Source organism: Gymnoscopelus microlampas (assembly GCF_963454915.1).
Source record: "Gymnoscopelus microlampas genome assembly, chromosome: 14".
Lineage (NCBI taxonomy): Eukaryota > Metazoa > Chordata > Actinopteri > Myctophiformes > Myctophidae > Gymnoscopelus > Gymnoscopelus microlampas.
The window spans coordinates 3,431,455-3,459,112 of NC_139951.1; the positions used below are offsets into that span (position 1 = coordinate 3,431,455).

At 41.4% G+C, this 27,658-nt stretch overlaps 1 protein-coding gene across 1 annotated transcript in view; it reads left to right on the forward strand.

Moving 5' to 3' along the window:
* dnmbp (dynamin binding protein) overlaps positions 1-27,658 on the forward strand; it is a 113,206-nt gene that overhangs the window by 5,514 nt on the left and 80,034 nt on the right. Inside the window, exon 2 of the mRNA XM_084077978.1 lies at positions 18,712-18,768. The gene's annotated coding sequence lies outside the window, so the exon portion shown is untranslated. The remainder of the gene's footprint in view (positions 1-18,711; positions 18,769-27,658) is intronic.

The following is a 27,658-nucleotide window of genomic DNA, read 5'->3' on the forward strand; positions in this document are numbered from 1 at the left end:
TTTTTTACTAAAATCTTTGCTTCTGGGGGTCCCTGGAATAAAATATTTTGAGTTGGGGGTACGTGGCAAAATACATTTTGGGGGTCCTCCTTGACAAAAAAAATATAGTTTGAGAACCACTGATATTATAGCTATAGGTTTTTTTAAAAAAACTGTTTTTTAGACATTTATAGAATCCTCAGAAGCAAAGATTTGAGTTACAAATGTTTGCTTTAAAAAATACATATATTTTCAAAGATTTGCACACATTTTCACGATTTTTCAAAAATAGCAGATCTACTAGCTCGTAGCACGGCACTCGGTGCCGCGCTATGAGCTTGTAGATCTGCTATTTTTGTATAGCCAAAGATAATCTTAAAATGACACAGATGCGTTCCTGGTCTTAATGGGTTAAATAAGCATACGTTGCTCTTTCTTACGGCGTTTCTCTCCTCACCCACACGGTACAGTACAGGACGGCAAAAAGTTCCAAATCTGTAATAGCCGCAGAGGAACAAAGCCAACATTGTGGCGTTTTAAGCATTGCCTACATACATTTATTTCTCTGTTCATCAGCACTGCAGGCCTCTTTCCATTCTCTTTTGAGGTACTAGAACTGTGACTCGCCTTGTGTTGGAGCCAGTGTCTGCAAGGACCCTATAGTTGAACCCCTGCTGGTCATGACATGCCATTAAAATATCCCTTGTTGAACATTTCGCATGGCCGTAATAATTATCTGCTGTTAGTCAATGGCTGTTTTCCACTGACAAAGAATAAAGCATTCATAAGTGCTGCTGTCGATTGCACCTGTCATGTCAGGAAGCTGAATACTCCATACCCCCTGGAACCTCCCTTGGAACCCCCCAAGGACCCCTGGGGGTCCCCGGACCCCACTTTGAGAACCACTGGTCTAAAGACAAAGGTTTTCAGGTTCAAATCAAGTTAGCCCTTGTTCATATCCATATTACAAAGGATGCAAACAAATATTTAGTCTCTCTCTCTTCCACTCTCTTTGTGACTCGATTAAGACGTCTATTGTTTAACCACATGAACCCCTAGCGTCCCTATTCTGGGTGCGAACATTAGGCAAAAATTGCTAGCGGCTAGTATAGTTTGCTGGGGGGCTCTGGTCAATGAAGTATTTTTTGCCAAAACACCAGCTCAGTGGCCTTGAGGTTACAGTGTCCGCCCTGAGATCGGGAGGTCGGGGTTCGATCCCCGGGCCGGGTCATACCAAAGGCTCCCGTTTTAGGATTATTACGGTCATTTCCGGGTCGTGCGGCCCAATTATTAGTTACGTTAATGTTTGGGCTGGGATGCTTTCCAGCAGGGGCCTCAGTGCGGCTACAGAGTTCATGTGCAGGGCTGGGCTGAAGCAGTGACCCCCCCCCCCCCATTGACAAAACGGCCAAAATGCCAGGGCTGAATTTTGGTCCCTGTCCGGCCCTGATACTAGCCTAGCGTCATGTCCAGGGAGTGTATTTGTACATCAAGCTGGCTGATGCTACAGAAACAGGAGATTGGTTCCTGCCCTAGTGGGCCACATGACTCGGCAAGGCTTACTTACCGTAGCATGTGAATGATGTTAGCTTGAAGAGCTTCACAGTTACTCTTTTCAGCAAGTAACACCCCATGTGTGTGATGGTCGATGGAGTATACATTGAGCTTCAGTGTGTCTTGTTGGATTTGACAGAGATTCTGCTTGGATGTTGTGCTGGACGTTGCCAGCCGACTAGACGGCTTGGGACACAATGCTGCTCAAAATAGACACATTTTGGTTTCATAATGGCGTTTCATCACATTGTCACACCGTACAATAGCTACTGTCTGACTGCAAATGAGACGCGTTGGTCCATTTGTGGTATGGCCGCTCCGTGAGGGAGAATGAATGCGAATGTTTCCATCTTTAAGGCCATCATCAACATTACTTTGCTTGGCCATTTTGTTTTGATTTGTTTTTGTTGAAATTAGCTGTTGCACATTTGCTAGTATCTCCCTGACCCAACTTGTTAGTGTTGACCAGTGTTGCCATGTCCGCTTATTATAAGCAACTTTAGGCTTGTTTTTTTTATAGTTTGCTTATTTTTGCTTGTTTCCTAATGTAGTTTAAACTACCGGTTCTCAAACATTTTCATGTCAAGGACCCTACAAATTAATAATATATGTATTTAGCCGTGGACCGCCATCTGAAAGTATTTTGTGCCAGGGACCCACACACAGGATTTGTGGTGTTAAAATGTTTCTAAAATATAAAAAATATGTTTTAAAGAATTTTAGCAGCTTGTCATATTTTCAAATAGCCATTGTATATTGGGATAAAGTGGTTTGCTGGGGACCCCCTGTGTGAGTGATCGTGTGGCCTAGTATAGTCGCTTCTTTTGGGCTTGTTTTCGTATACCTGTCTCCTTGTTTCTCTCACAAAATGGCAACACTGCTTTAGTGATGACTGATGAACTGCTCACTGTGATTTAGACACAACAGGAGCTCATCTGTCTCAGTTGAGGAGTGACAGTAAAAAAACAGAGGGTGACAGTAGAGCTGTCCTCCTCATCTAAAGACAACAAAGTCAAGGACTTTGCCAACTGAGCCACTTAACTACCACTTAAGCACAAAAAAGTAAATTATTTAAAAAAAATTGCTGATCTACAAGCTTGTAGATATTTTGGCAACAATTTTGTAAAGATTTACAAAAAATCTGTGGGTTTCCCCAAATGCAATGATGCAATTATGCAAACATACCTCTTTAAATCAAGAAACATGCAAACATACCTCATGATTTTTCCATGAAATAATCAATTCAGAGATGGGAAAAAAACAGGGCCTAATAATGGACTGAATGGATCTTGAACTTCATGTGGCCAGACTGTGATGTCAGTTATATATGACATATCTATGACATATGAATCAATATTTGAGCCAGGTTTTCGCCCGATTCAACCCCATTCACTATTCCAGTTTCCTGTTCTCAAAGTGGGGTCCTTGTTGAAGGGGTTCTAAATGTACCCTTACAGGTTTGACCCTTACGGGTCCATTTGGTTCCACATTTGTACACTCTCAGAGTTATGGGGGGGGGGGGGGGGGGGTGATTGAAATTCAAACGTTTGAGAACCACTATTCAATGAATATCAAGTCCTGTGGTCAGGATGGGCATATTCACTTATAGGGGCTCTGTGCACAGAAAGTGTTTTTTTGAGCTGCCAGCGTCTTTCTGGCGTCCCATCATTTTCCGTCGGAGCGAGGGGAAAATTGGAGAGGAGCGCTGCTCATTAATGTCACGTTTGATCTTCCTGGCTGTGTCTGACAACCCTGCTAACCGTAGTTGCAGCGTGGCTATCTATTTATGCTAATGACACAGGTGACACAACGTTTGAGCACAGCAACCGCTGATAGGTTCAAACTAAGGGATGCACGATTTAGACATTTTGGCCAATATCCGATATTCGATTATTTGCATGGTCATATTGACCGATACCGATTTTTGCACTTATACAGTAACTGAATCTGGGTGCAGATCAGTGGTGTAAAAAGTACTAAAATTTTGTATTTAAGTAAAAGTATCAATACTGCAATGCAGAAATACTCTGTTACAAGTAAAAGTTTGGAATTCAAAATTTACTTGAGTAAGAGTACAAAAGTATTGGCATCAAAATATACTTAAAGTACCAAAAGTAAAAGTACAAAAATGTTTGAAAATAGCAGATCTACAAGCTCAAAATGCATGTAGATCGGCTATTTTCAAATAGCCTAGGTATAAAATAGGGCTGAAGTGGTTACTGTATGTTTTATAATATAATAATTTATATCTGCAAAGTAACTAGTAACTAAAGTTTTCAAATAATTGTAGTGGAGTAAAAGTACAATATTTGCCTCTGAGATGTAGTGGTGGGTGTAGTATTTTATTTAACATTTTTCCAACTTAGTTTGACCCTTTTGAAAGCTTCTCCAGAAAACGGTTCGATACCGATATTGCTGACACCGATATATGGCCGATATATGGGGTGCATCCCTAGCTCAAACGGTGCGGACATCCGTAAACGCTGCATGTGAGCGTTCTGGACGTGATATCCAAAGTGCTCCTCCGCTCATAAAACGCTTTCTGTGGACACTAGACACGGGCCCCTAACTCTCAAGTTAATTAAGTCTCATCCATGGGCTGTTCAGTGGAGGGCGTTGGATATGAAATGCCTGCCAGAGAGACCCTAGCTCACTGTCTGTCCAAGTACACCTGTTGAATTATTGAGAGCACAGTATCTCGTATCAGGGCTCATGGCGATATTTGACCCCGTTTGTGTGTCAGTTTGCACACGTTACACGATAACACCATCCGGTCCGAACACACACATTCATGTCTAAACAACTAGACTCATCAGGACTGTGATATCCATTGATTAGGCATCATCTATTGCACTCACTATTAAGACCAGAGGAGATATAGGGTAAGATGAGATTAATCAAACTATTGTAATTGTTAAATTGCTACATTACAGCAGTGATGAATCACATATAGGGATGGGCATTTTGGACCTTTCTTTGTAAACGTGTAACCTTTGGAATGTGGGCGGCTAACCGCGGTGAACAGTCTATGATGTCGTATCAATAAATAAAGTTGCAGTCCATATGTGTGGGCAGTTCAAATAGGGCCTAAAACATGTATTGTAACCAGTGGTGGAAAAAAGTACTCAGATGTTTTACTTAAGTAAAAGTATCAATACTGCAATTTAGAAAAGTAAATGTCCGGAATTAAAAATTAACTTGAGTAAAAGTACAAAAGTATTGATATCAAAATGTACTTAAAGTACCACAAGTAAAAGTACTAAAATGTTTGAAAATAGCAGATCTACAAGCTCACAACGCGTTGTGAGCTTGTAGATCGGCTATGTTCAAATAGCCTATGCATAAAATAGGGCTAAGTGATTAATGTATGTTTTATAATGTAATAATTGATAATTGCAAAGTAACTAGCAACTAAAGTTTTCAAATTATTGTAGCGGAGTAAAAGAACAATATTTGCCTCTGAGATGTAGTGAAGTTCTTCTCTTCAAATGTTTTTTATTCTATTTTTTTTAATTAGGTATTGTGTCATTATATTTACCTTATTTATTCCATTAAAATTCTGTCAATATTTCGTCATATTAGTTATTTAGTCTTAAACGGTTAGTGACACATTTCGGTTAAACAGTTAACCATTTCACTGCCCCATCCCTACGTGTATATAGCTAGAAGATAGATCAGAGTATAATATAGCAAAAAAAAAGATAACAAATAAATACATAAATGATAAATCCACTAACAAGCCATGTTATGGATAATGACATATGTTAGTCCAGTGTTGCATCATGACTAAAGTTTTAGTTCCAGCTATGGAAACTATCAATCTTTCTCCTCCTTTATGGCGTTATGTAATCTTCCGCAGAGTTCTTGGCAGGTCATAAGCAGAGAAAGAACAACGGCAGCATTCCTCACATTTCTGACTGCGAGCGGAGCTTACGTTCAAACTGGATCCAGCCACAGGCTGACTGACTGTGAGCACATGAAATGATAAGAATGAGGATAATGATACGCTCTGAGAAATCTGCTCCGTAGATATACTCAATAACAACATAAACATTAGTGTCCCTATATTAGGGCATGTCAACATTCAATGAAAATAGCAGATCTACAAGCTCATAGTGCTCTGCACCTTGACACTTGTCATGACTCAAGTGAATGGAAGAATGTTAGTATAGAGATAGATGGCAAGCTGTGTAACACAGGTCACAGGTAGAATTTAATAACCAACAGGATGTCCCGGTTAAATTAAAGCAGTTGTTCTCAAACCTTTTCACTTCGAGACCCCCCAGGTTAGGAATGCATTAGAGCTATGATGGACCCCCTTAACTCTGAGTTATGGATGTGTAAGGATCCATTTGGTTCCTAACTCTCAATAATTTAGCTGGGGACCCCCTGGAACTCCCTCAAGGACCCCTGGGGTCCCCCACTTTGAACCACTGGGGGGGGGGAGGGGGTCATTCATGTAAACCTGTACCCCTGAGGTGACACCATATGAGTCAGCCCATTACATCGCCAGGTAACTGTACAATCTTACAGATTGAGTGTAGATATCTGTCCCATGTCCCTGGTGACTGCTTGATGCACCCAGTCGCATGTGTGTGGTACCCGCCTTGGATGCTGCGATATCATAGGCCGTACTGTCTCGGTCAAACACACATCCTCAATAAAAGTGTCTCGGTTGCCGTCGTAGCGTAGCCTCGTAGTGATGTGAGTATGTGGTGGACTGGACTGTGACTTTAACATCCCGAGGCAGAGAAAGCCTGTTTGCGTGTCTAATGCGAGTTGTGATCACTCAGTTGTTACGAACTTAACGATCTTGTGTGTGCGTGTGTGTGTGTGTGTGTGCGAGTGAGGACATGCATTGCATTCACAGTGAGATATGCCATTTGATGTTCTCTCCATGCAGTAATTGGTTACTGCACAAGTTACGTAGAGCACAGAGATGCTTTAGACCAGTGGTGTTCAAACTTTTTGTGCCCAGACCACAACGGGCACGTCAAAATCCAAAGTTCACCACGACTATAGACGATTTACAAGCTCACAACATTGTGAGCTTGTAGTTCGGCTCTTTTTGATATTTCTCAACATTTGTGAAAGAAAAAAAATATATATACAGGGATGCCAGATTAAGGGATTAAAAACATATTGTTTTTGTGTATAGGATTTTAAGTTTAGTTTTAGAAGTAGTGATCTAGTAAATGCAGTAAAAAAGCAATAATAATGTGTGGTAGTCAGTAGTCACATCTGGACTTGTGTCACGGCGTTTCAGAACCACTGGTCTAGACTGAACACACCAGTGAGCCCATATAATGCTCTAGAGCAGGGCTCTTCAACGTTTCTTACAGGCCAAGGACCCTTTATCTGAGACAGAGATGAAGCAGGGACCCTATACATACTGTATAAAATTGTGTTGCAGATTAAACATTTTCATAGATTTCATAGATTTGTTAGACAGCTTGCTTGTTCATTTGGTTTACATATATGATCTTTTCTGTTAATATGTTGGATTCATGTTAATGTGTAGTGTATATACTATTTTCAGACATTTAACCACTTAAAGGAGTAGTTCACCCAAAAAAGGACTTATTTTCTATCAATTACACACCCCATGAAGCATTGAATTCAAGGAGATGTTTTTTGTTTTTGTCGCATTCCTGAGCCAATAATTTGATGACCGGTGGTAAGATGCTAATGTCTCCGGTAGGAGACACAAAGGAGACTCTTTGAGTCTCCTACCAGAAGTACACCCGGATGTCAAATTATTGGTCAGGAATGTGTAAAAAAAAAAAGCCTTGAATTCAATGCTTCATGGGGTGTGTAATTGATAGAAAATAAGTACTTTCTTTGGGTGAACTATTCCTTTAAACCCTCAATAGTCAATACTGCTCTTTTTTCCCTCTACTACACCAAACCTCTTTACCAGAAATTGCCAATCTACAAGCTCTCAATGCGACGCAAGCTTGTAGATCGGCTACATGCTATAGGGTTCAAGTGGTTCTTATAAATAAATATAAAAAGTTCCTATCACACAAAGATTTGGCAGCCCCCGCTGTAGTAACTGGGCAACTGAGCTTGGGGGCCACATGCGGCCCCCACCTTCACTTAATGCGGCCCGCAGGTTAATATGGAAATACTGATACAATATATTATTGATTTCAGCTGTTCCAATTCCAAACAAACCACTTTAATTACTTCAGTCTACATTTGTAGCTTAATGACTATAAAAATTCTATTGTCTTTTTTATGTCCAATGTATTTGTATTTAAGTTCATAAAAGTATAACTAAATGCATTTGACATAAAAAAAAAAGTTACTTTTCAGGATGCCAATTAAAAAATTAAAAAAATAGCAGATCTACAAGCTCAAAACGCGTCACAGATCGGCTGTTTTTGCTACTTTTGTGTGACATAGAATGGCGAAGTCCTTCATTAATTTACGAAAAAAAGTTAAAATACGGAGATAAGAGGTGTCTGCCCGACAGTGTATGCAATGTGGCCCTCTGGAGTGAGTGTGGAAATAATAGTGGCCCTCTCCATCATCAAAGTTGCCCACCCCCTGCTTTAAGGGGTCCTAAAGTCACTCTGACAGTATACAAATGCACACGTTACAAAACCAAAATGCACACGTTACAAAACCAAAATGCACACGTTACAAAACCAAAATGCACACGTTACAAAACCAAAATGCACACGTTACAAAACCAAAAAATACACATGTTACAAAACCAAATGGACGGGTCCATTTGGTTCCATTTGTATACTGTCAGTGTTAAGGGGGGTCCGTGAAATGTAAACGTTTGAGAACCACAGCTCTAGAGCAGTGGTTTTCAACCTTTTTTCGCGTCAAGGACCCCCAAATTGACACATATTAGCCCGTGGACCACCATTTGAAAAGATATGCCAGGGACTCAACCATTTTGATTTCTTGGGGGTCCCAGTCTACACCAGTATCATCATCATCAGTGTTCATTTAACTCTGATAGTGTACAAATGGAACACTATCAGAGTTACAGACGCACAAGGGTCAATTTGGTTCCTAACTTAATTTGGCTGGGGACCCCCTGGAAACCCCTCAAGGACCACTGGTGGTCCCCGGACCACTGGTTGAGAACCACTGCTCTAGAGTAGATAGACGCAGAACAGTGTTAAGAACGAGAGTGGTGCAGTGTGGGTCGTGAGTCAGGGCGGAGGACAGATCCTCACGTTGATGTTTCTCTGTGAGTTCATGTGTTTTGGTGAAGTCTCACAGGAGGAGACGTGATGTGGTTGCGTAACCTAACGGCTCATATGAGAACTATTAGTCGTCCTCCTCGCCCCGCACGTTGTGTGGGTGTGGCGGTGGATCTTCATCACCATCATCCTCGTCATCCTCATCATCACCAGGCACCTTTTGGGCAGTGTTGGAAAAAGTACTCACTTTTTTTTTTACTTAAGTAGAAGTATCAATACTGCAATATAGAAGTACTCCGTTACAAGTAATAGTCCGGAATTCAAAATTTACTTGAGTAAAAGTACAAAAGTATTGGCATCAAAATGTACTTAATGTACAAAAGTAAAAGTACTAAAATGTTTGAAAATAGCCGATCTACAAGCTCACAATGCGTCGCATCACATCGCGTTGTAAAAGTACAAAAGTATTGGCATCAAAATATACTTAAAGTACCAAAAGTAAAAGTACAAACATGTTTGAAAATAGCAGATCTACAAGCTCAATACGCGTCGCTTTGCAACGCGTTGTGAGCTTGTAGATCGGCTATTTTCAAATAGCCTAGGTATAAAATAGGGCTGAAGTGGTTAATGTGTGTTTCATAATATCAAAATGTATATCTGAAAATTAACTAGTAACTAAAGTTTTCAAATAATTGTAGTGGAGTAAAAGTACAATATTTGCCTCTGAGATGTAGTGGAGTAGAAGTAAAAGTATTGAAAATTGGCAATACTCAAGTAAAGTACAAATACCTCAACATTTATACTTAAGTACAGTACTTAGGTAAATGTGCTTAGTTACTTTCCATCACTGTCATCATCGCCAGGCACCTCTCTGGGGTCCGTCTCAGGGAAACCCCCCCCTCCTCTCCCCTCCCCTCCGCCTTGTCAAACACTTCCCCGTCTCCTTGACGACCGGAGGCGGGGCCAGGCCTCTGAGCACGGCCTCGGCCAGCTGCATGGGATTGGTCGTCCTCTCTGTGGGAATGTTTATACAAAAGAGCACTGATGATGGAAGAAGTACTCACATTTCTTTTTTTACTTTAAGTAAAAGTATCCACACCACAATGTAAAAAAAAAAAGAAATATTCTGTTACTAGGAAACGTTTGGTGTTTCAGAATGTTCTCGAGTAAAGGTTTAAAAGTATTGCCGTCAAACTATACTTAAATTACCAAAAGAAAAAAGTATTCATACGCAGAATGTCCCATTTCACAAGTTTTCGAAACGTATAAGAATCTTTTGAAAATGGCAGATCTACAAGCTCACAACGCTTGCAGGTCGGCTATTTTCAAATAGGCTCTATGCACAGCATCCATATTATCACTTCCTTCACAGGTGTTACCAATGATACTAATGAAGGCTCTGTTCCATTTAGTCTAGCACAGTGGTTTCCACGACCCCCATAACTCTCAGAGTTACACACATGCAAGGAGCCATTTGGAAGCCCATGAGGGTCCCTGGACCCCAACTGTAGACCCACTGGTGTAACAGAGTGTTTCCGGTGAGCCAACATGCACAATATCAGCAACCCTGACTCTGTTTGACCAGAATGGAACAGAGCCTTCATTAGTATCATTGCCTACACCTGTGAATGTCTTCATAATATGGCTGCTGTGAATAGAGCCTATAGCCGGATTATACAGTATATAGGGCTGAAGTGGTTACTGTATGTTTTATAATAATAATCTAAATCTACAAAGTAACTAGTAAAGCTTTCAAATAATTGTAGGAGAGTGAAAAGTACAATATTTTCCACTGAGATGTAGTGGAGTAGAAGTGCAAGTATTGAAAATTGGAAATACTGCAGTTGAGTAAAAAAAGAATACCTAAAAATTGAGTAAGTAAGTACAGTACTTGAGTAAATGTACTCAGTTACTTCCCACCTCTACAAAAGAGCAGCTCCACCCTTTGTGAACGACGTGTGAACCAACGGCATTAATATTCAATACATGCACGACAGGGAGAGAGAGGAATGAGAAAACTGTGTGTGTGTGTGTGTGTGTGTGTGTGTGTGTGTGTGTGTGTGTGTGTGTGTGTGTGTGCGCTTGCATCGCTGCCTGTGAGGGCCAGTTGCACGTTGGTCTCTTGCACCCAAAAAGAACCGATCTGCAAGCTCACAACTTTTTGCAGCGCGACATGTTGTGAGCTTGTAGATCGGCTATTTTCGGGGGTTGGGGTTCAACATGGTAAAATCACCGTCCTAAAATGTTGATGGCCCAACAACAAGTATAGTAATAAAAACCTGTGTGTGTGTGTGTGTGTGTTGGCTCTCGTGCGCTCACATTTGGAGCACATTTCCTCAGACTGTGAGCATGACCACATGTCACAAGTATTGAAATGTGAGGAAAATCCAACAAATCTAGGACAATTTGTTTGTCTGACGAGCCTGTTTTTTTCTTCCTTTCTTTTTTTCTCTTTCAGCTTTATTCTTGAGAGAGAGACACACACACACACACACACAGAGAGACAGAGAGAGCGAGAGAGAGAGAGAGAGAGAGAGAGAGAGAGAGAGAGAGAGAGAGAGAGAGACACACACACACACAGACAGACAGACAGACAGACAGACAGACAGACAGACAGACAGACACAGAGAGACAGACAGACAGACAGACAGACAGACACAGAGAGAGACAGACAGAGACACACACAGACACAGATAGACAGACAGACACAGACAGACACAGACAGACACAGACAGACACAGACACAGACAGACACAGACAGACACAGACAGACACACAGACAGACACACAGACAGACACACAGACACAGACAGAGAGAGGACGACATGCTGCAAAGGGCCCTCGGGTAGGACTTGAACCCGGGCCAGCAGTGGGAAAGGACTAGAGCATTATTTATGTGGTATGCACTCTGAACACGCGTGAGCCACCTGGGGCCGGCTTTTAGGGTTATAGGGTTACAATGAAGTGAAGTTAAGTACTTTATTCATTCCCGTGGGGAGGCTGGTCCTCTGCATTTAACCCATCCCTATCATTAGGAGCAGTGTTTGTCTCTAACATGCATGACATAATCATCATAATCAGTCTTTATTGACCCATAGGGCAGTGGTTCTCAAAGTTTTTAGTGTCAAGGACCCTCAAATTGATATGTATTTGGAAAAAAATGTTTTGTGCCAGGCACCTCCAGAAGCAAATATTCAAGGATAAATGTTCACGATTTTTCCAAAATAGAAGATTTACAAGCTCATAGCGTGGCACGAAGTGACACGCTATGAGCTTGTATATCTGCTATTTTTGAATAGCAAAAGTATACAAAATATATTGAAGTGGTTAAAATGATTGTGACGCTATGTGAACTGATTTTGCTGCAATACGGAGTAATACTGAAAGGTTTGTGGTGTGGTGTGTGTGTGTGTGTGTGTGTGTGTGTGTGTGTGTGTGTGTGTGTGTGTGTGAGGACACTCACGTGAAGTTGGTGAACACGGGCAGAACATGCTAACTCTAACACATGGAAGGCCCCATGCTGGTTCAAACCCAGGACATTCTTGGTTTAGTTTAGTCACATTGTAATTATAAAATAGAAACAATACATCAAAAGAAGACAAGTTATTGAGCAAGAAAAGGAAGATGCCGATAGGGTTATTTAGAATCATTTCCTTAATGGAAGAGGTCATTAAATAACTTGCATTAAAAGTTCAACAAGAATTGCACAGAAAAAGAAAAATACATATTTAGTATGACCACCAGTGGTCCGCGGACCACCGGTTGAAAACCCCTGATGTAGACTACAGTGAGGAAGAAATTATATATATATATATATTTTTCTTAATATATTGGCAAGGATAGTGATGACTTTAGTGATGCGTCTAGAGAGTTCCACAACTGAGGGCCTCTATATTTCATGAAAAATGTATGTTTTGAAGTACGACAGAAAGGGTAAGTCAAAGTCATTGCTTTGCCTTGCTGTCAGGCAACAGTACCACTGAGACATTGTGCCACCCAGGGCCGGATTCTGAGACCTGCGCTTGTATACCTTCTCTTTATATCTTTTTGTCATCAGTTTCCTTCCATAGAGTGAAAAAAACAACTATGAGATAGTTTCATAAGCCTGTGGTTGGCAAAACAAACCAACATGCTGGCAGCCTTTTTAGTTTCTATTGATTTGATTGATTGTGTGCTTTCACTATATCATTCTTTATACATAACAATAACAGTCATTCCTCAATTCCCAGGATGATTTTGGAATCAATTCACCTCTGAGTGGGTCACATTTGGCCCAATTTTCCAGAGTGCCCCCCTGACCTTTTTAGGCCCCTGAGCCTGGGTTGCCCATTCAGGGCTCCAGCTCTGGTACCACCCCAATTAATTATCAAGGATAAATTAAGAATCAAGGATTAGTAGGGAGGGAGATTCCCTCAGGGAAATCATCTTGAGTATTGTACATCATCTTTTCTCTACCATGACTGATGACCAGTGGCATAGGTACAACAACTCAAGTACTGTGCTTAAGTACATTTTTTTTTTTTACTTTACTGGAGTATTTCCCATTTTCAGTACTTTTATTTCTACTCCACTACATCTCAGAGGCAAATGTTGTGTGGAAGGTAACGGCTTTGACAGCAGTACAGTACGACCGCATCGTTCATGGAATAATCTCATTCCACATGACGGTGGCAGAGTAGCAGAATGAATGTTTTCCCATGTTTGTGCTACATTTCATAACGGACAGTGATCACTGTAGCAGAAGAAAGCATATTTCCTACATAGATCTTGTGGAGTCAGGTGGTGTCTGGCACCCACCGGCCGTCGTGGCACTGCTCTGGAGCCATGGACTAAATAGCACTGCCATGGGAATACACAGGCCTGCCCTATACCTACTGACACCACCAGTCAGTGTGGGAGCTTGTGTTTGCTTCTTAAGACCTGAGGCGATTCTTAAAAGAAAATCTAAATCCATATCTGCTATTTTTGAATAGCCAAAGACATCTAAAGTGACACAGATGCGTTCCAGGTCTCAATGGGTTAAGACCGGGAGAAGCATTTGTCATTCTTTTGATTTGAGCTAAAAAAAACATTATTTTACACTTTGGCTATTCAAAAATAGCAGATCTACAAGCTCATAGCACGACACCGAGTGCTGCGCTATAATCTTGTAGATCTGCTATTTTTGAGAAATCGTGAAAATGTGTACAAATCGGTGAATATATATATTTTTAGAGTGTGTAACTCAAATCGTTGCTTCTGGGGGTCCCTGGAACAACATATTTTGAGATGGGGGTCCGCGGCCAAATACGTATCATTTTGGGGGTCCTTGACATGAACCACTGACATAGTAACATAAGTTTTTTCAAAAAATAGTTAGGATTTAGAAGACATTTTGTAGAACTTTACAGTCTGTAACTTTGAGAGTGTACACATTTGTACACTCTCAGAGTTCAATTAATACAAAGAGGATTTTACAGTGTAGACTGGGATCTCAGAGCAAAAAAAAAGAGATCTAGTGATGGGGATCATTATTGTTATAATCATGTGTTTCTCGATTTTGATCACCTTCGATCCTTTTCTATTATTGGTACAGTGGCTTTTGGCAATGTGATTCTAATCTGGGGCACTCGATTACCAATTTCCACAGACAATCAAAGGTAGAGCATGCCTCTCAACTGATGCACAACATTGAACTATTACACATGCAAGACATTACATTCATGTTCCTTGTTTTTACTGGAACTGTAGTTGGTGATAAATTCAACAGAAGTCAAAAGATCTATGAGAACAATATATGTTTGTGACAGTGATTTAATTTCAATGTCATGACATGACTCTCGTAAAATAAACAAACTGTCTCGGCGATATTGTCAGGGAGGAGGTTCTGTATCGTTTATGATAGTCAGTCACTTATATTTGATACAGTCTGTTTCTGGCGAAAATTTTACTAATTCGGCGGAAGTAACATTGGCGTTTTCTCACCGTCAGTTGATGCTTCATATCCATAAGAGTCAAACCGCCGGGGTCATTTGTTTATTTTTGGAACCCAGTTCTTATTTGACGCGATATTAAAGACGTCTATGGGGATTCAGAACGGGGGTGGAAAACGCGAACCAGGTAGGATGTGTAAATTACGTCAGACTTCGTGGCTCTGTAGATTAGGGTTCCAGTATAGTTTAGTGTTCTCTCAGTGTTTATTTTAACTCTGAGAGTGGACAAATGGAACGGGTCCATTTGGTTCCATTTATACACTCTCGGAGTTACTCACCCGTTAGGGGCCATTTGGAACTCTGGTGGTCCTGGAACTCGATGTTGAGAAGAACCAGTGCTCTAAAATGCTTTCTGAAATGGTCTGTGTTTTTATGCATTGCTTTGCAGCTTTGCTTGTCTGCTCATCTGCGGTAGAACAGGACAGCTTTAGGAAAGAAAGTGAAACGGCATTTGGCATATAAAGGGGATTTTACTTTGGTTGCTAAATGTGTTCTTTTTTTTCGCCCAGCTGGCTGAGCAGACTGCTGACTCATCTGATAGAAACTCACTATAAAGCACACTTCTCTCTTTAACTGCTTAAGCTCTATTTTATACCGTGGCTGGCTACATAGTATAGCCAAAGTATAACTTATTGCCATGCGACATGTTGTAGCATTGTAGAGCTGTAGAATTATTAGTGAAAACTCTTGAAATATTGTGATTTTATTTTTTACATTTTCACCTGAATTGGGACACCAGGCTTAACCCATTAAAACCGGGAACGCATCTGTGTAACCACTTCAGCCATTATCTTATACTTTTTGGTTATTTTTGAAAAATTGTGAAGATTTGTGCAAATCTTTGAATATATTATGTTTTTTAAAGCGAACATTTTTAACTCAAGTCTTTGCTTCTGGGGGGTCCCTGAAACAACATATCTTGAGATGGGGGTCCGCGGCCAAATACATATCAACTTGGGGGTCCTTCACATGAAAAGGTTTGAGAACCACTGATATTATAGCAACTTAAGTTTAAAAAAATATATATTAGGATTTAGAAGATATTAACACTTGGGGTGCCAGAGGTTTATTAAAAAAAATGTACGTTGAGTGCCAGGATTTTTAACCATTTTTTAGGAGCCGAGATACAGGCTTTTGAAGTCATAAGTTAACCAGGAAGTGGATTGGAGTCTAAATCTTCGGAAAATGATATCTCCTGGTGCTGTGAAAAAAAAAAAAAAAAACTCCACGGTTGTATTCCCAAAACCGTATATATATATATATATATATACCCAATGTGTTAAGAATCCCCAGAAGCAAAGATTTGAGTTACAAATGTTACAAATTTTCATGATTTTCAAAAAATTGCAGATCTACAAGCTCTACATGTTATTTAAAAATACACATAGCTATATTTACAAAGGAGAAGGAAAAAAACAGGAACAGGGAAAAACTGGGCATCTTTCTGTGAACTGTATTTTGTCCTAATTATTTATCTTTTACCCACGATGGAACATACAACGCTATTAAAAGATCAAACTGACTGTAGATCATGTTTAGTCTCATGTTGACCTTACTGCCCACTATTTTGGGATCCACAAGGGAACAGAATGTCTTTAATGTGGGTCATAACACGATATAGCACAACATAGAATAACATAACATTTTATTCACTAAAGAAGTTCTGGATTGCAGCTTTATTGCTATGCTGTTCCACTCTGCCACTCATTCAAGCTAAGGATTCCATTTTGACATTTTCTTGTTTAATTGAAACTATAGCATACTGTACAGCAGGGGTCTTCAACATTTTTCAGGCCAAGGACCCCCCTTAGCTGAGAGAGAGATGAAGCAGGGACCCCCACTGCATGTTAATGTGTATTTTCGTTTAACCAAAACTTAAACTGTGCTCTATGCACAGCAGCCACATTGGGAATGAATTGGGCCCCTTCCTTACTTCCTTCACAGGTGTTACCAATGATACTAATTAAGGCTCTGTTCCATTTAGTGTGGCATAGTGGTGTGTACAAATGGAGCCAAATGGACCCGTAAGGTTACACACCCACCATAAGGGGCCATTTGGGAACCAAAATGGAGTGTTTCTAGTGAGCCAACATGCACAATATCAGCACCTTGACCAGAATGGAACAGAGCCTTCATTAGTATCATTGGTAACACCTGTGAAGGAAGTAAGAAGAGGCCAGATTTCTTTCCAATATGTCTGCTGTGCATAGAGCCTATTGGCCTGCTCTTTTTCCCCACTACACCAAACCCCTTTGCCAAAAATATCTGCTATTTCCGGCTAATGTTCCTCTCAGAAAAGTGATGCTAGGGTTCAAGTGGTTAATGTAGAAACCAGTTCCTATCACACAACAATTTGGCGGACCCCCTGTAGTAACTCTGAGGTCCCCCTAGGGGTCCCAGACCCCCTGTTGAAGACCCCTGGCATACAGCATTTTGGTTTTCATTGGGGGGCCAAAATAGCAGATCTACAGCTTGTAGATCATGACTAGGCCTGTCACAAGTATTACGTAATCGTAATTATTTTTGCATAATCGCCATAATCGTCTACATGTTGACACATTAATTACACATTTTCAAATATTTAAAAAAAAGGAGAAATAGCTGATCAACAGCGTTGTAAGCTTGTACATCAGCTATTTCTGCAATCTTTACATGCATACAATTATTAAATATGTCAATAATGTCTTTGTATAATTAAGTTATTTGTCATGTCTGCCCTGTGCCATTTTTGATTACGAAGCCTAAAAGGCAAACAGAAATAAAAAATGTTATTCATGTGTTCAATGTTCAATTTCAAACACACAATGAAATTGTTAATCGCAATTATTTGAGTGGCAATTAATCGTCAACTTAAATTTGTAATCGTGACAGCCCTAATAGGCTCTATGCACAGCAGCCACATTGGACAGAAATTGTGCCGCTTCCTTCACAGGTGTTACCAATGATACTAATGACGGCTCTGTCTGTTCTATTGAGTGTAGAACAGTGGTTCCCAAACTTTTTAATTTCAAGGACCCCCATAACTCTCAGAGTTACACCCTCTCAAGGAACCATGAGGGTCCCTGGACCACACTTTGAGACCCACTATTTCTAGTGAGCCAACATGCACAATATCAGCACCCTGACTCTGTTTGACCAGAATGGAACAGAGCCTTCATTAGTATCATTGGTAACACCTGTGAAGGAAGTCAGAAGAGGCCCAATTTTTCTCCAAAATGGCTGCTGTGCATAGAGCCTATCATGACACACAGCAAGTGTTGTCCCCTGGGAGAGCTTACGCCTGTTTTATACTTGAGCAGCACGTAGATCGTCTATTTTGGGTGTGCTAGTGCAAACCAGCTATGAATCACAGGCTCTGAACAAGCATGGCTGCTGTTGACAACTGTCAGCCAGACATGTGTGGAAAACAGACCAGACGGTGAAGAGAAAAGCGGGACAAATGTTTCTGTTGTGTTTAAACGTCCAGAACCATCTAGTAGCGGCTCAGCCACCTGTTCTGGGCCTGCGCTGCTCTGAGTCCAAAGCAGCCTTTTTTTATTTTGAGTGTTTTGTGTGGATGCAGCATTCTGACTAGAAAGGACACAACAATGAGCCATCGATAGGTTCAAACAATCAGGAATATCAAAACCTCTGTCTGTCTGCCCCACAACCCAGCGCACTCCAGAAGATTCCACCCATGTGTGTGTGTGTGTGTGTGTGTGTGTGTGTGTGTGTGTGTGTGTGTGTCTGAATGTGATGGAATGACGCGTGTGTGTGTGTGTGCGTGTGCGCAGTCCTGGCTACACTATATTGGCATCAGATGTCCCCCCCACCCGTTCAATAAAAACAAAGGCAGTCAGCAAATGTCTCTGCCTCACGCGCGAACACACACACACACCCACACACACACACACACACACACACACACACACACACACACACACACACACACACACACACACACACACACACACACTCGCACACGCACGCGCACGTTGCCTCTGGTAGTTTACAGTGGATTCTATCAGATGCCAACCGTTTTGTTTTCTATCTTCTTTTAGTTGTGATGTCAAACCGCATGGAACAGCGACCACTGAACCAGATGAATACAGTGTAATGTGAGTATTATAAACGCACACACACACACACACACACACACACACACACACACACACACACACACACACACACACACCTCACTCTGGAGACACTGAAGCCTAATCCAGTGGTTGTCAAACTTTTCAGGGCCGCGACCCCATCACAGAATAATCTTATTTGAACTGGGGACCCCACCACCCTGACAAGCACTTGTTGGACAATTTGGACAATGTTTGACCATTTTATAGTATAGTCTGTTGATTACTACGCAGTAATGGTCTTATTATTTTGTATTATAATAAAAATAAATCCTTGTCACTTCAGAAATGTGCAGATACCCTGTATACACTTGTACTGTATGTTAATTTGTTTACTGTAGAGTGACCCCACCAAAATCATTTAGGGAACCCCCCTGGGGGTACCAACCCACAGTTTGAGAACCACTGGCCTAATCTATACTCTGTTTCGCTCTCCGAAAAAAATAACTGATATTTTCGGTAAGCGACACTCTTGCAATGGTGTATTAAGTTGAGCTTAAAATCACACAAACCCAGCATCCCTGTTCCGGAGCACATATTCGGCAGAAAATGGCTTAATAGTAGATCGGCTATTTTCATTGAGGAGATCTGCTGTCGAGGGAAATACTAAGTGGACCCAGTATAGAGGCCTGGGAAACTCTCTCCGGTCATCCAAGTATATAGGGTTTAATACCAGTCAGGCAAGAGTTGTGCCCAGGGGCAGACAGTTGGAGCTTTGTCCCACCGTCGTCAGCTGTGTGTGTGTGTGTGTGTGTGTGTGTGTGTGTGTGTGTGTGTGTGTGTGTGTGTGTGTGTGTGTGTGTGTGTGTGTGTGTGTGTGTGTGTGTGTGTGTGTGTGTGTGTGTGTGTGTGTGTGTGTGTGTGTGTGTGTGTGTGTGTGTGTGTGTGTGTGTTTATGTGTGTGCGTGCGCGTGCGTGACAGCTGTTGACTCAGCCGTCTGTCGCAATCCCGCTACTTTCCCCAGGGCGGTGCCAAGTGGTCCACAAGAGAGTAGACCCCGCCTCCCCTCTTCATTCATTGGTTCACGTGGCTGTCCAGTTTAATAGACTAATAGACATGTTTTTGATACACATCGTTTTGTCCCAGCTGTGACGTACAGAACGGTTCTCAAGCATTTTCCGACACGTTGTGAGCTTGTAGATCAGCTATTTTTCGCTTTGTTTATTTTGTTTTTGTAAGTACCTTGGCTCCCCAGTTCTGGTTTTAATGGACATAAACAAACAAACAAACACAAAACTGTGACAGAACGTTGTGGTTTATATGGAAAGGTTCAGGTTATGGAAGGTTCTAGTTTACCCTTCTTAGTCTAAGACAGTGGTTCTCCCAAATTGATGTATTTGGCTGCGGACCACACACCCATCTGAAAAGGTTTTGTGCCAGGGACCCCCAGAAGAGAACATTTATGATAAAAAGAAATTCAAGATTATTCAAAAAAAATCAAAAGCATTTTCGATATTTTTCAGATAAAAAAAAAAGAAATGGATAAAGTGGTTAAAATGATTGTGATGCTATGTTAACTACTTTGGGGACCCCCTGGAACCCCCCGCCAAGGACCCCTGGATGTCCCCGGACCCCATTTTGACAACCACTGGTCTAAAAGAGCCATTACACTACAAGGGTGTCTTGCGGTGCGATGGAGTAGAACTGTTGTGTTATCCTCTGTTTCTCTCTCTCTCTCCACTGAACTATCTCATGAACCAGAAGCAGAGCAAAACATTTTTTATTTAACATTCTTTTGTGGGAGGTTGCAAAGCGACCTTGAATTTGAGACAGATTGTGTCCTGCTCTGTAAGGGCTTCTATTGTGTGTAGGCTAAACCGCTTGACTCTTGCATATCTCTCCTTTACCGTCCTTTGTGAAGTAATGTATTCCACCAAACGAGTATGTAGCAATAAATGTTTGAAAACCCACTAATCTAGGAACAAATAACTAACAATTAATAATTGTTAAAGTGCAGCAAGTTAGTCAAATGTAACTAGTACAGTAAGAGGATAAAACAGTCGTGCAACATCAACTGAAGCGTTCAAAATATTACTGTAAATTAAATATCATCATGTGATGAACTGCATGGTATCGGAATGGCATAGACTGGTACAGATACCGATAATTTTAGGCAGTATCGGCAGCTTTTCCGATACTGGTATCATTATTGGAACAACTTTAAATATTGCCCTCAGTGTTTGGGTGTGTTGTTGAGTGTGTACCCAGGACTTCGTGAAGTTGTGTTATCAGTACATCATAAATTGTTTCCATTGTGTTAATAGTTTTCTGTCTGTCATTCTATGGAGAGTTTTCCATGTGCCAACTGGACCCTGTACTTTGTCATGCAGACTTGCATGGCACAGTGTGCGTTTATGGTCTGTTGTGGCGAAGAACTTGCAGGCTTGTTGTGAACATACAAGCACAGTGAGTGGGTTGATAGCTTGTTAGTGCATGAGACACCTAACTTATGGTGTCATGATTGTGAGTGCAAGTCATTTCATTGTACTCTCTCCTTCTTATAAGTTATCACTGTTGGTTGAAACCCGCACACGCACGCATAACACACACACACACACACACACACACACACACACACACACACACACACACACACACACACACACACACACACACACACACACACACACACACACACACACACACACAGACACACACACACACACACACACACACACACACACACACACACACACACACACACACACACACACTCAAGGAGATGGTACTAGAAGAGAGAGAACTGAGGAGAAGGAGAAAACTAAAGAGATTACAGCATAGTTCATAAGTTGGAGCCGAACGACAAAATGCAATCTGAGATGGACAATGCAAGGCCTTTAGTTAGGCTCACAAGTAGTGTCCCCCCCCCCCACCCCCCACAAATCCTCCTTAATATAAAGTATTTAGCCCATTTAGACCGGGAAAGATTGTCATTTTTTGATTTCTTTGGCTACTCATAACTAGGCACAGAGTGCCGCGCTATGAGCTTATGTAGATCTGCTATTTTTTTTTTATCGTGAAAATGTGTGCAAATCTTTGAATATATATTTAAAGCGAACATTTGTAACTCAAATCTTTGCTTCTGGGGTATTCTACAATTTATTTTTTTTAAACGCATGTTGCTATATATATCAGTGGTTCTCAAACTTTTTCATGTCAAGGACCCCTTGTATGTATTTGGCCGTGGACCCCATCTCAAAATATTTTGTTTCAGAGACCCCCACCAGAAGCAAAAGATTTGAGTTGAAAAAATGTTTCAAAAAATGTATACACTCAAAGATTTGCACCAATTTTGCAAGATTTTTCAAAAAATAGCAGATCTACACGCTATAGATCTGCTTGTAGATCTGCTATTTTTTGAATCGCCCAAAGAAATCTATAAAATGACACGGATGCGTTACCGGTCTAAATGGGTTATAAGGGGGGAACTCGTTGTATGGGGGAGGGGGATCCCCCATTGTGAACAATGAATTTCAGGCCCTGAAGTCCACCTAGAGTAGGTAAGCTCCCGGTCTCTGTCTTAGAAGGCCCCGTAGGATAGCCTGGAATCCAGACTGATTCGCTCAACAAAAACAAAACCCCCTGAACATAGTGAATCAGTCTGGATTCCAGGCTACCTGTATAGGATGTAAGAAGTCGAAACTGCTTGTTAGGTTTCTACTTATAGCTTCCCTGTCTAAAACGGCTCAAGGAACAGGCCTTGTAGTTACGCCTTCTTCGTCATAACCTACTGGAAAACCAAGCAAAAACAACCGTCTGTCTGTAGGCAAGTATGCGGAAAGAAATGTGAATTAAAATCCCCTTCCCGCTGACTCCCTCTCTCTCTCTCCCTCCCTCTCTCTCTCTATCTCTCTCCCCCTCCCTCTCTCTCTTGTTACACTAATTACACGTTAGTTCCAGCCAGGTACGGTGCTGTTTGAGCTGAGCTCAGGTCAAGTGAACCTACGTTGTTGTGTTTGTGCTGTCGCACTGCTACTTGAAACCCCCTTCCTGTCGTGTCCGTTGATAGTCCAGTGTTGTCTTGGCTCTGTCCGAGGCTGTGCGTTCGTCCTTCACCGTCTCCCTTCTCAGCTGTCCATGCTGTCTGTTTTAGATTCCTTTGGCTATTCAAAAATAGCAGATCTACAAGCTCATAGCGCGGCACCGAGTGCCGCACTACGAGCTTGTAGATCTGCTATTTTAGAAAAAATCAAGAAAATGTGTGCAAATATTTGAATATATATACTAAAGTGAACATTTGAACTCAAATCTTTGCTTCTGGGGGGTCCCTGGAACAGCATATTTTGAGATGGGGGGGGGTCCACGGCCAAATACATGTCATTTTGGGGGTCCTTGACATGAAAAAGTTTGAGAACGACTGACATAGAAACATAGAAACATACGTTTTTTTTTAAAAACTGTAGGATTTAGAAGACATTTTGTAGAATCGGAACCTTGGGCCTTAATGGGTTAATAAAGCAGCAATTTATTTCGTTTTAAAATAAAATTCCATTTAGTTTGACTTAGTCATCTGATATGTTTCAATTTTAGTTGACTAAATATCATAAGATTTTAGTCGACTAAATCTGCAGTTGATTTAGTCGACTATGATGTATTGTGGTGGGCCGTGTTGGCATCGTAATGCCTGATTTACACTTAGCTGCATGCCATAATCGCAGATCTACAAGCTCTACAACACGACGACAAACATTTGGCATCGTAGTTTTTAGTCAACAAAATGTACACTGTAATAAAGACACTCCTCATGAAGAGTTAAACCCTGTGACGTTCTGCATGAGAAACACTGAAGATGATCTTGTTGTTCCCAAACGTGAAGAAAACAGTCATATCGTCAGTGCCGGCTGTGTTCCCAATGAAGCTCTTGTTTTCATTAGTTAAACATTTCTAAAAAATACCAGCTATTTTTGATACTTCATACAACAACCAAAAAGTACGTATTTACTATCAATTACACCAGTGGTTCTCAAACTTTTTCATGTCAAGGACCCCCAAATGGACACTTATTAGCCCGCGGACCCCCATTTGAAAAGGACCCCCAGTTTTAAGGACCCCCAGTTTAACATGCATTAGGGCTACGGACCCCCATTTAATGGCATTTCTATCTCTGGGACCCCAATTCATGTTGTAAAATCAATGTTAACTTTGTACACTCTCAGAGTTACAGACCCATAAGGGTCCATTTGGTTCCTATCCATCATTTAGCTGGGGACCCCCTGGAACCCCCTCAAGTACCCCTGGGGGTCCCCGGACCCCACTTTGAGAACCAATGAATTACACAAACATTCCTAATCCAGAGTCAATAATTTGATGACGGGGTGGCTGGTGGTCAGTAGGGCTCCGCTGATCATCAAATAATTGGCTCAGGAATGCGACAAAAACAAAAAAGGTCTCCATGAATTCAAGGCTTCATGGGCTGTGTAATTGATAGAAAATAGAAAATAAGTCTTGTTTTTGGGTGAACTACTCCTTTTAATTTACAAAAAAAAAAAAAAAAAAATAGAAAAGGTGCTCCTCGGAGAACAGGTTAGGTAGGTTATTTTGGGCCAGCAATGTTTGGAATTCAGTCATTATATAGAGGTGAGCGGAATCTGTAGAATTTGAGGGATTAATGTTGATGAAGTTATTGCACAGATATACAAACTTTAGATGCCAATCGTAGCCAATCAGGATGGACTATGAAAAATCGGACAGATCGATAGATCGAGCATGTGACTATAGAGATGATATGTACTGATTTGAGTGATGTTTGGACAAAATCTGTAGGAGTAATATTAAAAAAGTATATGCTTCCTGGTGGCGCTATAACAGGCCGATGTCAGACATTTGGGCAACAGGTTCTGCTCTGGCATCCAGGGAGTGTGTGTGCACAGTTTAACACCGATCGGTCCAACGGTGCCGGAGATTAGCTGTTCACAGACGGACTGACAGACACACACACACACACACACACACACACACACACACACACACACACACACACACACACACACACACACACACACACACACACACACACACACACACACACACACACACAGACACAAGAACGGACGCGGGTGAAAATATTCTCGACCACGGCTTTGGCCCGACTAAGACAAAAAAAACAAAATGAAACATGTAGTTTAGCTCAGTGCTTCTCAAACTTTTTCATGCCAGGGACCCCCAAATTGATATATATTTGGCCGGGGACCCCCATCTGAAAATATGTTGTGCCAGGGACGGACCCCCCAGAAGCAAAGATTTGTGTTAAAATGTTCGCTTTAAAAGAAATATATTCAAAGATTTGCACAAATCTTGAAGATTTTTCAAAAATAGCAGATCTACAAGCTCATAGTGCGGCACTCTGTGCCGCACTATGAGCTTGTATATCTGCTATTTATATATATCTGACCCCCTGGAACTCCCTCAAGGACCCCTGGGGGTCCCCGGACCCCACTTTGAGAACCAATGGTTTAGCTGTTTACTCTCTTTGCTCATAACTGGTGTGCGTGTGCGTGTGCGTGTGCGTGTGCGTGTGCGTGTGCGTGTGTGCGTGCCTGCTGTTGCTAGTTAGAGTTAGTTTGCATGACTCAATAAAAGTGATTTTCCAGCAACAAGGCCTTCCTGACGGTCAGGACAGAGGGGCCGTCAGTCAGCTCAGATGACCCTCTATTGCCTAGTATGTTCCCTCAGTTTAGGATTAGGCTTTGGGTTTTGAGGGAGCATAGGGTTGAGGTACGCTCCTGTAAAACACGTTTGAACCCCCATTGAGCTGTAAAGTATATGACTTAGTGCCAGCCATTCTGGGTGGAGTTGGAATAGAGTGGTGGGCTGGAGCCCAATGGTGGGCCCTTAGGACAGGGGTCTTCAACGTTTTCAGGCCAAGGACCCCCTAGCTGAGAGAGAGATGAAGCAGGGACCCCCTCTATATTATATAAAATTGTGTTTCAGATACACTTTTCAGCTCTTTTTTCCCTCTACACCTATAACTGTTTGCCAAAAATAGCCGATCTACAAGCTCACAATGCCTCGCAGCGTGAGGCGTTGTGAGCTTGTAGATCTGCTATTTTTGGCTAAAGTTCTCCTCAGAAAGGAAGGGAGAGAGAGAGAGAGAGAGAGAGAGAGAGAGAGAGAGAGAGAGAGAGAGAGAGAGAGAGAGAGAGAGAGAGAGAGAGAGAGAGAGAGAGAGAGAGAGAGAGAGAGAGAGAGAGAGAGAGAGAGAGAGAGAGAGAGAGAGAGAGAGAGAGAGAGAGAGAGAGAGAGAGAGAGAGAGAGAGAGAGAGAGAGAGAGAGAGAGAGAGAGGTCAAGCTTTCTTTTTATCCTTTTGACAGATGTGTACAAATATATGTTCATGTTATATTATTATGCATGTTTTTCTATACGAATGTCAACTCTAATCAATCAGAAAGAGAGAGAGAGCTCCTCATGCATTGAAGGAGGCATGAGCTTCAGCTTGGGCTCTCCCTAGGCTGGCAGAGGGAGAGTAGCGCCCTGGATTACATAGGCAATTGACACTGGGCGAAAAAATATGGGTTACAAAAATCGTGGGATAAAAATGTTGTTAAAAATAAAAAAAGAAAGACAGAGACATCGAGAGATGTACAGAAAGTGGTAGATAAAGGAGAGAAGTGATGCTTTATTCAGACTGCATAGAATCCGATTCTCAAACCTTTACTGTCCATCGTCAACCTTCTGTGGTAACGACATAATGACATACTGGAGGTGTGAGTGATGCTTAACTTTATAAGGGCTTAACAGGCGGGGAGCAGTGTTGCCAGGTCTGTTTCTTATAAGCGACTTTGGGCTTGTTTTTTCTGTAAAGTTGCTTGTAAATATTGGTGGTTGCAGTTTTTTTTGGGCTTGTTTCTAAAGTGGAGTTGCTTATTTGGGCTTGCTTCAAAATGTTTCGATTATTGTTCAAACCAGTGGTTCTCAAACAGTTTCATGTCAAGGACCCCCAAATGAATGTGTATTTGTCCACGGACCCCCATCGGAAATTATAATTTGTGGCAGGGACCCCCATACCAGAATTTGTGTTGTTAAAAAATATTCCACATTTTGCACTTTAGTAAACGGCAGGTCGTCGTCACTTGCGTGAAACAAGCGCGAATGTGACAGTTTCATGGGGCTCGCTTGTCGCTTTTCCTGTCCGGTGGACGCATCGCATCGCTATAACGTGATGTGATGTGAGCTTGTAGGTCGTCTATTTTGGGCGAATGGCACCATTATACGACCTGAACTTGGTTTCATCAAGTCTGAACAGCATAAAACTATTTCAATCACATTCCATAATGTTTCATCAGACTGCATAAAACCAATCTGACTCCAATCTGGATAGGGAAGACACATCTTTAGAAATCAGATTTTGAATCACATTTCAAACCATCTAGGAATGTGGTTCACATCTGATTAGCAAACATCAGTTTCCATGTTTTTTTTATGCTGTTTAGACATGATAAAATGTGATTACAATCTGGATCGACCTAGAATCAACATGGCCTAACAGAGGGCAAGAATGAACATATTCTATGCACATCGTAGTGGTAATAGTGTACTAACACTTCCATGACATTGTTTATTTTCACTCAGTCTAGATGGCAAATTACTGATTACTTAGTTTTTCATTATTTGAGTTACTGTTGGAAACACATTTGCGACATTGAGTCATTAATGTCTCTTATGATCATATACCAGACACACTCCCATAGAAAAGATGATGCTGTTCATTCTTTTTCTCTTACTTTCTTATCTTTTGCAATTGTTGCTTTTTATCAGAAAGCAGAGTGTAGAAATTCAGGAAACCGAAAGGTCAGAGAGAAGGGAGACATGAAGGGAGTCGAATTCAAACTCTGATACCGGTGACTCACGAGTATGCTGCATGCTACTTTATA